Source organism: Harmonia axyridis, chromosome 4, assembly GCF_914767665.1.
Source record: "Harmonia axyridis chromosome 4, icHarAxyr1.1, whole genome shotgun sequence".
Classification (NCBI taxonomy): Eukaryota; Metazoa; Arthropoda; class Insecta; order Coleoptera; family Coccinellidae; genus Harmonia; species Harmonia axyridis.
The window spans coordinates 28,520,433-28,534,542 of NC_059504.1; the positions used below are offsets into that span (position 1 = coordinate 28,520,433).

The window sequence follows — 14,110 nt, forward strand, 5'->3', positions numbered from 1 at the left end:
ATCTCATGTATCCAGCATATACGTATTTGCGTACAATTTTGAAACTACATATGCTATAAAATGAGATTAAACAATATGAAAACCTTTTCCATCAAACTGAGGATTAATTTTTAATTGGAATTGCGTTGCGAACTTTGAACTATATGTAGACTGCATATTTTGTGATTGTGACGTTATTGAATCAGCGAATTTTCCGTCATTTCAAAAATATAAATATCTGATCAGAATAATTCGAACTTTTAAAGCTTTATAGGCTGGAATTTCAAAATTATCAGGTTGGTTTCTGTGGTCTTGCATTTGCATGAAATAAATTTTCACTAGAAAATAGGAAAAAGAATTATATCGTTTCAAATAGTTCAATGGGAAGCAACTCATAATATTGAATAGATTAAAGAATTTTCCACCAAATAACAATATCCCTAAATTCTCCGGATAGGTACTCAGTATGTACCTACATATACTGGGTCCATAAAGTATGGAACAAATCCATTCTTAGCTAAACAGACCATTTTATGAAATAATCCTGAAACACGTCGATTTTTTATTTTAATTTATCGTATTTTAAAATAATAATTTAATATGCAGGGTGAATAACTTTCGAGTAATGACGTCACCGTCATTTTTTTTTAAATAGAAACCCCTGTTTTGTCTCAATTTTCGGATTACTCTAGCTGAGTTGATTCCAAAAATGTATCACATGTTGATTCCAATTGGTGCAGGGTGGACAAAAATAATAAATAATAAAAAATAATTTTTACTTCAAATTAAATCTAAACAATAATTAAAAAACGATTTCAGTATTTTACGAATACCAAAAATATTGTAGTACTAAACTGTCATTGAACACCAATAAATTACTAAACAAATAATGACATTTCACGAAAAACTAGACGACTATGTTTTTTTTGAATTGATAAGAAGTAATTTCTTTCATATTCTGTCTGCTAGACCACAAGTACCAAACATGTTTGGAAACAGCTCATTTTTATTAATATAAAAATCTAACAAACTACAGGGTGTTACATTCAAACCAATTACCGCTAGACAATAAGTATTTTTGATAATATTGTTAATTTAACTAATAATAGTATATTCTAAAACAAGTTGCAGAATGGGCTCGCTTCCATTCCAAAACGAATGCGAAATTCAAAAACGATCGACGAAGAGCGAGTTTTGAAACGCATGTGTGTTGGAATTGCCTACTGCAACGAGTATTAGACGACATTTGCTCTATTTCCATGAAGTTTTGTGAAATATTGTCGAAATTCGATGAAAATTTCAGATTATACCTACATGATAGTGACATTTGTATTGTATCTTGGCACTCTTGGCAGTTGGTGTGACTGTTACGAAAATTGACAGATTGCGGAATTTCAATTTGAATCGTACATTTCGAATTTTGAAATAATTTATAATTACGCAATAAAATCGTCAATTATGTTTGACGAAATCGATTTAACACCAACAGAATCAAAAAAAATTGCGAATATAATGTCGCAAATCATTTCACTAAATCCAAATTATATTATTTTGACAATTTGACGTGTGTTGAATTTTGATAGGATTGGAAATCTGTGTAGACAACCACAAAACGAAAAATATAACTGAAAACAATGCTGTAATGAGTTCATTACAGCACTGTTTTTAGAACTTTAATGAACTCATTACAGTTCATTACAGCACTGTTTTTAGAACTGTAATGAACTCATTACGATACTGAAATAGAGAAAGAATGTTACGCCTTACTTTATAAGCACACACAAAACGATTGTATTTTTGTCCACCCTGTACGAATTGGAATCAACATGTGATACATTTTTGGAATCAGCTCAGCTAGAGTAATCGGAGAATTGACCCCCTTGACCCCCTCCCTGGGAACGCGCTTGACAGGTTTAGGATCATTGAAAACTGAAGGAGTCAAAATGTTTTAATATTAGCGGATATAAAGTGTTTTACTTTTTAATCATATTAAAATGAATTTTCATCATGTAGAGACCGAAACAATCAAAATTTTTTTTTCTTCTCAAATCCGTGAGTGTAGTAAGCAAAAGAAGATACGAAACTATTATTTCAATTATAGGTACTAAATATAATAATATGTCGTACTTACAAACAAACAAAAATTGAAGAAATCAAATAGTCAGTCAACACTTCGAAAGCTTCTTTTCCTCGACATTTTCGAATGTTCTTTAAAACAGTTCCTTTTTAAACACCAGCAGTAATCTGCCATCATGTGCAAGTCCTTTCTTCCTTGATAGCGGTAATTTTTAGGTAAATAGTCTAAATAATGTATTGTTTCGAGTTAGATAAGTGTCGCCTGCCAAAGTTATTCAATGATGTAGGGGTGATGATTCTTTGAAAAAAAAATAATTATATCATTTCTAAAATCAACAGTTTCACTAAAAAAAAAGGTCTCTTGGTATTTTTCATGGAATGTAACGTTTAGTTATTGAAATAAAATCTGGCCCATTTATTTGATTATATCATTATTTCTACATTCGCATGTTATGATTAATAACAAAATATACGTGAGAGAAAATCTTCTTTATCTTCTTAGCACATAAGGAAAAACCCAATTAATCACTTTTTTTGAGAAACCCATTCACTATGACAAACACACTGGAAACAAACCGATACAAATGAGCGTTATTGTATCAAGAAATGGATGAAAATCAGTTATGGAAGAATAATAGCGAGTAATACAATAGGGTTGTTTGTTCAATATCGATTCCATTCTGGAAATAGAAAATTACTCGGATGTTTAATTCAAGCTGTACGCTTGTCAAGCAACTGACGAGGGGGTAATTATATAATATCGGATATCCCCCTCAGAGCTGCTCGATTAGTGTAATGAAATTAGTAAAATGTGTTTCCATTATCTTTCCGATCTCCCTTTATAATTGTGAACAAAATAGTTATTTATGCAACGAGGGTATTGAATAAGATGTTAATCCCTCGAGGACAATGATCTCATAAACTAGCAGGTCTATAGCCTTCATAACGTTGGAAATACCACGTGTTTGAAAAACACTCACTCGATCAAATGATTCAAAATTAATATTTATTTATTATAAAAGAAGAATAAATTCTTTACAGAAAATTTATAGTTTTTGTTTTATAATACTTTGAAATTTGAAAGGTTTATCATTCGTATCTCAATCATTTCAATGACGAATTTCAAAATTTCTGAAATTTGTACTTTTTGATGGAAAAATTAAAAACATGCCATTTGGAGTTTGAAAAAAAAATAACACGTTCTGTTTATTTCAATTTGAGAATTCAGAATATCAATACATACATTGAAATATTATCAAATAAAAAAGCGATGAATGAAAATTGGATAATGATAGTGTTTCAGAAAAATTGATCGTTCCGTGATAAAAAAAAATTTTTGGAATTCATCATTGAAACAATTGAGATCCGATTGAAAAACTATTTTTTTTTCGAAGTGTTATAAAAGAAAAGTAATTTTAATGAAATAATTTTGAGAGATAATACTGAATAAAAAATCGTAGTTTCCAGATAAATAATAATCAGACCATATTGAAGCATTTTTAACTATTAACTCCTCAACATCTCGAATTGATGTGAGTGTTTCAAGTCATGTTTGTTGTTATTTTTGTCTTACTGAATGTATATTTCAGCTGCCTGAAGATGGTCACAATGATGACCGAAAGCTAGGATGGTACAATAAATGAGATAGATCTTATAGAGTTTGACTACCACACCCGACATCCTTAAATTGTCAATTTACTGTAGTCGATATGAATAAGTTGTTATAAAACAAAAACTATGAATTTTTCTGAAAAAAAATCTGTGAGTTTATTCTGAACTATAATACGAAGGTTTCTTCCAAAAATTGGAAGAATCAGTCAAGCCATTACTGCACAGAATCAAAATGAATCTGCACTGAAGAATCTAGTGAGAAAAGTAGTGTACACCCTTAAGTTCTTTTCTACCCTCACCTCTCCTGCATCAATAAACTGCATGGTCCATCGTCCTAGACTTGGTCGTGTATTATATAAAGGGTGCTCCTAATCCTGAATCATTAAAAAATGTTTTAGGAACATTAATCAGCAAACGCTTTGTTTTCGAGATAAAGAGTGTTAAAGTTTGATTTTTTTTTCTAATAGCACCTTCTCTTCACAAGACATTCAACTTAAATTTGGCCGAGATATTCCAACTCGATATTTTCATCATGTGAATATGTAAAAAAGTGTCCGTGAAGTTGCAACCCACTTTTTCGAAAATGAAGAATTTTTTTTTTTGCATTCGTTAGTAACTGTTTGTAATACGAAAATTTTTGTTTGTAACCTATAATGAAAAAAAATCATTCCTACCCACTTTTTCCAAAATTACATATTGTTCTTCAGCTTCCGATAGTACCTTTTTCGTTATCAACTATTTGTAACACGAAAAATTTCGTTTGTAACCTAAACTATAATGAAAAAATAGAACCCCTAAACTGCGAACTTAGCAAATTCAGTTTGAAAGTTCATCAGTTTCTTCGATTTTTCTCGAAAAAAATTTCAGTTTGAAAGTCCATCGTTAGTAACAAAAATTTTCGTTTGTAACCTAACCTATAATAGAAAATTAAAAACCCTGAAATAAGAAGTTAGCACCCACTTTATCAAAAATTATATATTTTCATTTTACTTCCGATAGTAACTATTTGTAACACAAAAAATTTAAATTTCGTTTGGGTACTACCTTCGCATTTTAGGAGTGATATTTTTTCATTATAGGTTTGGTTACAAACAAAAATTTTTATGTTATTATCGATGGACTTTCAAACTATGAATTTTTTTCGAGAAAAATCGAAAATAATCTTGAAGTTGGCACGCCAGCAGAATGCGATATATTTCTACCAGTATCCTTGAGGTAAAAACGAAAATTTTTGTGTTATAAAAAGTTACTAACGAGTTACTAACGAATGCAAAATTTTTCCATTTTCGAAAAAGTGAGTGCTAACTTCTCAGACACTGTGATATGCTACTTTCGAAAGAAATAAACAGGGTTATATTTTTATCTTCTTTCTGGAACAGTGCTTGCTTCGTTCCTCCAGAACTCTTTGTTGGACCGCTGGTAGTTCAGAAAAATGTGAAAATAAACTTTGGTCCTGTACAACACTTTTTGGTTTCTTGTAATTTTGTCCTACCGATTTTGAGAAGAAATTTTCTAATCATTTTTAGTAATCGTAAAAATTACCAAATTATCATTAAGATTCATTTGGTAAGCTGAGATGAATAAATTAAATATAAGTTTTGGTACTTATTTACCTGATCTGTAACGAAGATTGATAAAGATTCGATGAACTGAATCATCACAAAAAACTAGGACTACAAGTAACACCCTGTATCTCGAAAACGAAGCATTTGAAACTCTTTTTCTCAAATTTATACTTGGAATCTCATTTTCCGAACAATCTGTGTTGCAATTATGAAAAAACATAATTTGGGAATTTATTTCTTGCAAATACTGCGTCCAAATGTCTACCGTGTTCACGAGGCTCCTTCAATCTTATCTGGCTTGTGTTTTTTTTAGAGCTATAGAACTTTAAATTGCAATAAAATAACGATGGACTATTCAATTGACATACATTTTTTGATCCGCAAGATAATCTTGTGGCATTACATTTTAAATATGATTTCTGGCATATGACCGCCACGGCTGGCTCGGATGTAGTCCAATCTGGACGTCCAATTTTCGATGACTTTTTCCAACATTTGTGGCCGTATATCGGCAATAACACTGCGAATGTTGTCTAGCGGTGTTAAATCACATGATCTTGGAGGCCAATTCACAGGTCCAAAACGTGAAATTAGGCGGTCACCAAACGTGTCTTTCAATAAATCGATTGTGACACAAGCTGTGTGACATGTTGCGCCGTCTTGTTGGAACCACAGCTCCTGGACATCATGGTTGTTCAATTCAGGAATGAAAAAGTTAGTAATAATGGCTCTATACCGATCACCATTGACTGTAACGTTCTGGCCATCATCGTTTTTGAAGAAGTACGAACCAATGATTCCACCAGCCCATAAAGCGCACCAAACAGTCTGTTTTTCTGGATGTAACGGTGTTTCGACATACACTTGAGGATTAGCTTCACTCGAAATGTGGCAGTTTGGTTTGTTGACGTAGCCATTCATCCAGAAGTGCGCTTCTTCGCTAAACAAAATAAAATACACGTAGTGCGCGATACGTATTCCGCACAGAACCATTATTTTCGAAATAAAATTGCACTATTTGCAAGCGTTGTTCAGGCGTCAGTCTATTCATGATGAATTGCCAAACCAAACTGAGAATAAATCACTTGACAGCTGTTAAATCGGTCGCCATCTTGAACAGGAATGCCAACTTAAAGTTATATACTTCGAAAAAAAACACCCGTTATAATAGTTCAAAGTTCTCAAGCTCTTGAAAAACACCCATTATGCTCTATTGGATATACACAATCAACGCTGCTCTTCAAATGAAGAGTTCTTCTAACAGAAAGAAATGTGTGAAAAGCTCTTCCATGTTGTATACCAGAGGGGAAGTGAAATTCTGTCAATTGCGTGTGCTTACACGAAACGCCTTGAGATATCGATAAATTAATAGTTGGATACGTAAGCAATTGGATTTTCATGGTCCCATTATTCATTTTAATATCAATTCCAATTAACGCAGAAGGTAGGGTTGAAGGCCAACGCAAACATCCATTACGCGCTGACTTCTTCGACTTGCAATTCGACAAACTCCGGTGCGTCCCTGTATTCCAGAAACCGGTGAGTGTTTTCTCCATTTTCCCCAATTAACTGAGCGAACGTGTTCTGTTTACTGCAGTCGGTGCATAAATCTGTCAGGAGGAAAGCGCTACCATTCAAGAAGGAAACGATTCCGAAGAGAATTTAGAGGTGGTGTGAGATGAATGGAGGGAAAAAGCGCTCTCTGTTCCGGAGCGGCGATCTTTCCTTAATTCCAAATGAATTTCTGAGTTTGGACAGGTAATATATCGTGCCGGTTGTGTTATTGACCATCGGGGGGAACGATCGAATGATTACATATTTCGCGAGCTCACTACTTCTTGGGAAGTATAGTATCCCTTTTAATGTGGATCAGTTGCTGCATGTGACCTTTTTTGTTGATATAAAAAAACAATAAAACACAATTCAACGTTAATTATAACATATCATCCTTACTCTCTGACATTTATTTCGATAACATACACATTTGTGTTCAACATTATCTCATTCTTCATGTTGAATATAAGTATCTCTTAATAAACCTTTTTTGGTGATAATGAAATATCCATTTTGAATCCATAATAATAATACAGGGTGTTTCCAAACTGAACATGAACCTTGGAGGACGTGTTAGTATGACTCATTTGCTGTCGTTTGAGCCATATTTAGTGATAAACAAAAATCAACAGTTGACGAAATATTTGACTTCTTGTGACTATCAGAAGATTTCTCACCTTACTTCATTTTCAGTCAATTTTTTCTACGTTGACTAAATTTTATTATAATTTTGGATTATTTTCGTGGCCAGCGAGAAGTCCGGATCTAACACCGTTAGAAAGGATGAAGCAGCGAGAGATTGAGAGCTAATACAGCATATTTTTGCTTTTTTCATACATATCATATCCTTTTCTGATGAGAATATTCCAAAGTTTAAATCAACTGGGTAAACGTAGAAAAAATTGACGAAAAATGAAGTGTGTAGAGAAATTTTTCAAAAAACTCCAATATCTAGGAAACTGTTGATTTCCGGTTATCAATAAATATGGCTCAATCAATAGCAAATGAGTGACACTAACAACTCCTACAAGGTTCACGTCTAATTTGGAAACGCCTTGTATAATCAAAATCAAGCAAGCACCTCAGACGTCTACAATACAGTGTGAAGCAGACGAATCAACAACTTTACATACGCAGACGAATCAACAACTTTACATACGCAGACGAATCAACAACTTTACATAAGGAGTAATTTTTATACTAACACCAGACAATTCAAGAAAAACTACAAAGATGGAGAGAGAAACCCCTACATGGACGATATTTCAACGAAGTGAATCAGGATCATGTCGAATTTGAAGCCTTGAACTATTGAGGTGCGAGATATACAGAAACGGAAGGATTTCTTTTAGCCATCCAAGATCAAGACAAGGGCGTAGATCTTTTTCTTTCTTGGGGGAAAATCAAAAAAAAATTGACGACAACGTTTACTCATATCTGTAATATGGGAAAAGAAGGTTTGATAACGAAGTTTCAAACAAATTACTCGAAATAATTTTTTATTAACAATTCGTTTGTTCTCATCTTATACTAGGTGTTGATGAATTGGAGTTTCGAAGGAAAATGAGAGATTCCTTCGGTAATTTTAAGAATAAAGTGTCCCATTCACATGATCCCGCAAACGTTTGTCTTCGAAGTACAAAGTGTTTCTTGGAGTCCTACTTTTTTGTGATGCTTAACCACTTTATCGAATCTTTATTAATTTCAGCTACAGAGTTGGTAAATAAGTACAAAAACTTATTAATTAATTCATTTATCACAGCTGCCTAACTGGATCTTTATAATAATTTGGAGTTTACTGAGGAATACTATAGAGAGCTGTTAGAAATTTTTCTCGAAATCGATAGCAGATGCGACAAAACTAGAACAAACAAAAATTGTAGTAATGAACCAGAGTTTCTTTTAAATTTTTCTAAACTACTCGTGGTTCATAAAAAAATAGTTCTGGAGGAAAGAAGCGGGCAACCTTCCAGAAAAAATACACCCTCTAGATTTGCATCCAAAATTAGCATATCACATAATGAAAATGGAACATCTATGCCAATTCAAGTCAAATATCTTGTGAAGGGAAGGTGCTATGAGAGAAAAACTTATACTTTGTCACATGTATTTCAAAAACAAGGAGGGACTTATGTTATAGTACTTCTTTTCTTGAAATAATCCGAGAAATATGTCATTTTCATTTGTGCCTCCCATTTAGGTACACCCTGTAAATAAAGTCAATTTAAAACTGATGTCTTCACAAATAAATTGCAATTTGAATGAAACACAATAAATTGCGAAACAGACCACACAATTTTTAATGCGAATTATTCAGTTCAATTATTTGATAACTACAGTATTGAAATGTTGTGACGAGAATGATACAGAAAACGACAAAACACCACTTACGAGGGTAAGTGTATACCGATGGCGAATTAAAAAATCACAGATGGCAAATAAGGGGCGATGCCGGGAAACCGAATAGATAAAGGAAAATAATAAACCTCAGACAGAGACGAGCTCGTAGTGCAATAAAAGTATTCATCTCGAAAGTGATAATAAACCCATAAACCGTAAAGGGGTCTGATTTCTTACTGACGTGTCGATTTCAAAAGACAGTAAAATAATAACTGGTTCATTTCATGGAAAAATTTTCGTTCATCATCTTTGCGAGATTTCTCAAATTTCATATTTTGGAAATTTTTGGGGGTAATTACCCCCAGTTCCCCCCGCCCCGCCATTTCTTCGCTCTTGGATCAAGTGACCTCAACGAGAAATTCGATCATAAAGGATCGAACTATTATTGACGATCGATGGCGATATGGGCGTCCAACGAATGAGACAATCCAACATATCACGTGAGGATGTCAAATGCTTGCAGGAAATGAATATAAAGAAAGACACGATGCAGTAGAGAAGATACTACACCAAGAATTGGCAACTAAAATGAGAACCAATTCAGTCTGAGAAAGTGCCATACTACAAGTACCGACCGGAGACAATCCTGGAAAACGAACGCTAAAAACTGTACTGGGATCGTACAGTACAGACTGATAAAACAGTCTCTCACACCAGACCAGATATAACACTAGTCGATAAACATCAAAAAACAGCAATATTCATATACGTAGCAATACCAAATAACAACAGCATGCGTCAAAAGGAGGTCGAAAAAAAAAGTATAGGGAACTCGAATTTCAGATGAAGCGGCCGTAGGGAATGATATAATAATAATAAAGGTTTTTATTCAATTAATTTCATGAAAGATAATCACAAAACTCTTACAAATATAGAAATAATTGAAAGGCCGAGATCCAGCACACTGCATTGAGCGTACCTAACCCCCTGATTCATTGACAAAAAAACAATTGAAAAAAGCACATCGTAACAACAATCAACGAGAACTATTCCAATTATCATCTCAACAATAGAAATAGTACACAAAAATCTCAAGAGAAATATCAAGCAACTAGCTGTTCTTTAAGGTACTGCAAGGACAATGAGAAATTGGGTATCAATCTGATTCCTATAAAGGGAACCTAGTCTAAAGGTGTTAAATCATAAGATCTCACTGGCCAAATGTGATCAACTCTTCGAGAAATAACACCACTTGCAGAATTGCAATTGTTTCGTGTGCCACATAGCATCATCTCATTGAAAATATGCGTTTTCAACATCAATATCTTCAAATTCCGGCTTCAAAAATCATAACTCATACCTCGGAAGCACGGTCTATTGACTATAACAGTTGTACCCAGTCACATTTCAGAAAAATTTAGGTTCAACCGCACCTTCAGCCTAAAAACCGCACCAAACAGTGACACGTTGGGGATGGAGAGGCTTTTCAACTACCATTCTTGGATTTTCCTAGCCTCAAATGCATATTAACGTAGCTTTCCGTCCGAAGCATTTTGTTGCATTTTAAGGATTCAATTAGTGAATATACGACGTTACTGGTGCTGCTCGCTGGTGATCGACCGGCTTGAGTTCTTGTGTTAACTAACTTCAAAAGCCTCAAGACTCAAGTCTACATGCAAAATGCGGTGTAATGTATTTTGTACGAGGGAGGTTTGATAAATCAGTGACTTTTTCAATAAAACAAATTTTTTTTGGAAATTTAAACATTTTATTTATCTTCATAATTATCTTTTAGCTCGATACATTTAGTCCAATGTTTTTCAAATTTTTTCATTCCCTTCAAATACTAGGTTTTCGGTACTCTCAAAATGAGTGTTTGTTTGGGTAATGACTTCTTCATTCGACTCAAATCTCTTACCGCTCAGCCATTTCTTGAGGTTTGGAAACAGAAAATATTCGCAGGGGCTGAATCTGGAGAATAAGCTGGATGAGATAGCAGTTCGTAGCCCAATTCGTGGATTTTGGCTTGATCAGCACACGAAATTCACTTTTTTCAATTTTCTAAAAATTCACGAGGTTGTCTGCTTTGAACGGCTCTAAAACAGCAACTGCACGTCGTTACTTGCTCAAAATTAGAAAGCTGCCCACTGATAGATTACAGTTGACGGCAGCACTGATGCATCTGAAGTAACTGGGCGGGAAATTCAAAAAGTCACTAACTTATCAAACCTCCCTCGTAGAATTTTTAATTCTCGAGATCCACGAGAAATCGACTAGCCTGGGTTTTCCTCAGAACTACGGGCTACAGGCGCTACAGCAGTATTTGTGATGACGCACACGGTTTCGATTTTTCACACCACTACTATATTTCCACCAGTTCCACGATTGCCGGCCTAGAAGTTTCTTTATACCAAACCAAAATTTCTTTTGTTTTGCGAACTGTGACATTTTATCATTTATGTAGTGACTCTTAACGATTTCAATGAGTTATAAAAGCATGTACCGTTCCATTTTGAACAATGACATAGTTTTCACTTGTCGAATATCAAAAGATTACAGGTTCAAAAGTTGAAGTTGCCTAGATAGCGAGCTGTTCAAAATGAAATCTTTTATTGGAAAACCCATTACGAGGAGAAGAAACTGAAAAACATCCGATATCCAATTCATCCTGAATTCCGGCCCGTTTGACCACAAATCATCCCTGCCTTTCCACGGTAATCACACATGGAGATTTCCTGCCAGTTGGAGTCATTTCGCTGAATGGCCCATCTGTCTATTCACCGAAATACCGATCTAACCGACCTTCCGTGCCGTTGTGAGGTTATTAAAGATTCGAGCAAATCCCTCAAGAGTCTCCCAATTGGCTCATAACAACCCATTCAGATCTCTCGGACTTTGGGAACGAGACGTTTTGAATACCGAAAATCGATCTCATCTCGCATTCCTCACAACCAGTGGCGTTACCCTCTCTCAAATATCTTACGGAGAACAGAATGGTCAACACTGAAAAATTTTTCGTGTGGCGATATAGAAAAGCAGGTAGTAATCTTTTCAAAGCACTATCTACGAGTTAGAGTTCTGTTGGTGGAGAGATATGCATCTGCACATCCAAGAATTTTGTAGGATTTCAATTTTCAAAAACTGAAGGGTTTCCTAAAAACTCCGAGACTATTCCTTTCACCATCTTCGGTTAACTAGATATCACTGATAACATTTATAACAAAAAATTAGCTCACACTATATGGAACAGTGGCATGAATTATGGAAAACTACCCAAGACGACAAATACAACCTGATGTCAGATCTTTCTACTCTGCTATCAACCTTTCGAGAGAGCAGATGACCAAACTACTTCGTCTTCGTATAGGTCACATCCAACTCACACAGGGATAGATATCCACTCTTCTCAGAAGATTGTGGGAAGATTGAAATTTTACAAGAAGATTGAACTTGTTATATCACATATTAACGGAACTCCTAGTCACTTTTGATCTATGAAAAAACATAAGCATCCAACCTATCCTGAAAATTTCTAGGTTTTACCGATGGACGATGAAATCTTTTTATGTGTATTCTACATCAGTGAGTTGAACTATAACACCATTTCCGGTACAATATTCCAAAACTGCAGTGGCTGCTTATGAAGGGATCAACCTTCTTTGGCAAGTCTGTCTCGAGCCAAGTTAAATGTGCGCCCTCTCCTAGGGGTTTAGTGCGTCGTTGACGACCTCCCTGGGTTTCTATGAATGAGTAGGGTAGTGAACAAAAGATTTGCATGGTCGCAGTTCCCGGAAGGCTTACCGAAGCAAAACGACCCCAGTTCAAATAATAATAATAATAGCTGGTGGACTCTTCAGTTAGGCTATCCAGCGATCTCTGCCTAAGACACACCTTCCCACACCATTTGGGGAGAAGTGAATCGGTGCTTGAAGGAAAACAACTGTTCCTTCAAGCACTGAATCGGTTGCTTCGAGTCGACCCCTTTAATTACGCCGGGGCCGATGTTGTGTGGCGCATTACCACCATGGCGCCATCTCTGAGCAAACCGAGTCACTACACTTCTTTCATTGCTGTCAATCTCGATTTTCACATCTTTTCTCATGTCTCTTACATCAAATTCCGCAATCGTTTCTATGGAATCATAGAGTGCCTTCAAAGGGAAATAATGATAATTTCGCACTTTCGTTTCTATGGAGATAAGGACATTTTAGTCGCCCCTCACGAAATTATATAGAACTTCCGCCAATGTCTCATCCGAGACGCCAAATAATCTTAAACAAAATCAAAATGGTGAGCAAACCAGTATTTTCAGGCATCTCAGAGTAATAAACATAGATAGAGGGAGCATATGCCATTTTCATTTTGTGTAAATTTTGTCCACAACATGAACTATCGAATTTGACAAGAAGCGCGCGGAAATGAAAACGTATCAATGATACGATATTTCACTCAATTCACGAGTTTCTCCACATTGAACGCACCTCTTATGTCCCATAGTGAACCAACGTTTCATATCAACTCAAAATATAGTGAAATAAATACCTCAATATATTAAGAAAATAAAGTCATCATTATTATTATTAGATATATCTGAAATTCAGAAAACAAATTCAAAGCGCGCCAACGACGTGAATCAAGCGTTGACACTAGGAGAGCAAAAGTTGCCATATTTTGGATTTCAGCAGGTAGATTCAGAAAATAATAAATATTCTGCTTGTTATAAATTCTAAAATTAGGAAAAATATCGGATTCCGAATATTCAAATGTGCATATTCAATCGGGAATCACTCAAATAAATATATTTCATTCGATATAATATACATTCATAATGATATAGTAAAATTGTGGATTTGAAAATATATCACAATCCGACAACGTAATCTAACTATGTTGGGGATATGTAAAAATTTGTTCTTTTTCCGTGTGATAAATTAACGTATTTTCCTGAGTACGTTTCCATCTACGACACTGTACTCCGCCGTTGT

At 34.7% G+C, this 14,110-nt stretch overlaps 1 protein-coding gene across 2 annotated transcripts in view; it reads left to right on the plus strand.

Moving 5' to 3' along the window:
• Positions 1–14,110, plus strand: part of LOC123678268 — a 91,709-nt gene that overhangs the window by 38,806 nt on the left and 38,793 nt on the right. The window lies entirely within an intron of this gene.